The following is a 1,646-nucleotide window of genomic DNA, read 5'->3' on the forward strand; positions in this document are numbered from 1 at the left end:
TGTGTATGTATATATATATATATACACACATACACACATATATAATTAACTCAGCAGCCTATAGTAGTCAGGGGCAAGTGTCCCACCAGGCCCGCATGATCAGAATAAACCTAGCAAGTGAGGGTAGTGCTCGGACCACGGTTGACCTTTTCATTTGGTGGGGCTGAGAATGAAGACGGACCAGTTGTACCGGTGAGGTGCAAAAACAAATTGGAAAAGCAGCAAGAAAAACATATCGAAGTGCCCTCTGGGTGCGGGTGGAGCTTCACCACCTTGGTCTTTTGGCCAGGACTGAAGCTACCCTGATGGGGTCCCCTGTCCTTGCTGGGAAGCAGGAAAGGACTGGGAGAAAGACAAGTCCTCGGGCAGGCGGGGTTGCTCACCTGCCCCTCAGGGATTTCCTGGAAGCTCAGTCCCCCTTCCTACCCCCACCCCCAGTACTCCCCAGCTCTCCGCTCCGGACTTAACCCAAGGGTACTTGGAGCTGGCTGCTGGAACTTGAGGAAGTGGGGAGGGAGGAAAACGGTGTGGCATCTTTTGTGGGCCGGATGGAGAGATTGCCGGCCACCGGCTAGCAGCAACACAGGCCTCACACGGCCAGGTGCATTTGTCTGGAGTCAGGTGGGGTTCGGGCTGGCTCTGGGGTTTGCAGCTAGAGGGATGCATGACGACACAGAACGCTCTGCAAGTGTGCACCACTGTGCTGGTCGCTCCTGTCAGCCTCTGCGTATCTTCCCAATGGTTTTGCTTGCTTGTTTGTCTAGGTGCTTAGGGTTGAACCCAAGGCCTCCTGGATCCTAAGCATTCATTCTGTTACTGAGCTACATCCCCAGCCTCATCCCATCCAGGCTGCGCTGGCACCCAGGGCAGACAGGCGCAGCCCCAGACCTTGAGCGTGCTCTGGAGAAGTAAACAGAGACAAGAATGTGAGCAATGAGACAGGGTGGGGACAGCCCTCAGGCCAGCGGAGGACCCTAGCCCAGAAGGTGTGGGGTGAGGAGAGGCGACAGGCAAAGAAGTCTGTGCTGGTCTCAAAAGGCTCACTCCTTGGAGTCGATCAGCCCCAAGGAAAGCCTACCTTGTCTGCAGCAAACGATCCAGAAGGGAAAGATAGGGTGGGATAAAGCAGGGGAGTGCAGACCTCCTCCCCACTCCCACAGTCCTCCAGGGCAGAGAAAGACGAGCGAGCGGGGAAGACCCAAAGTGGATGAGGAGGACAGGCGAGGCTGGGCCGCCTCAGGATAGAGTGGACAAGGATGGAGAGGGGTAGGGGACATCACTACCATGGGGCAGGTAGAACCACATGAGTCGTGAGGGTTTGCAGTGCTTTCCTCAAATCCCAGCATCCAAATCCTCTGGACCACTGCCTCTTTCACACACTCCCAGAAGCAAGTCAGTGAACACATCCTTCTAGGTGCTCAAGATGCAGCATAGATATAACAAAATCCCTGGCCACAGGAGACTTCCATTCTAACCGGGGAGACACACAGGCCAAGAACAGCCAAACAAGGGAGGGATAAGCAGGAACCCAAAACGAAAGGAAAGGGAGGTGCTCATGTTCCTATAGGGAGGAACTCGGTGATGGCTGGCAGACAGCAGTGGCCTGAAGACACAGTGGGAATTCTGGGCAGAGAAAGTAGCATCTG

The sequence above is a fragment of the Fukomys damarensis genome, unplaced genomic scaffold, assembly GCF_012274545.1.
Source record: "Fukomys damarensis isolate Sample0158 unplaced genomic scaffold, DMR_v1.0_HiC HiC_scaffold_13, whole genome shotgun sequence".
Classification (NCBI taxonomy): domain Eukaryota; kingdom Metazoa; phylum Chordata; class Mammalia; order Rodentia; family Bathyergidae; genus Fukomys; species Fukomys damarensis.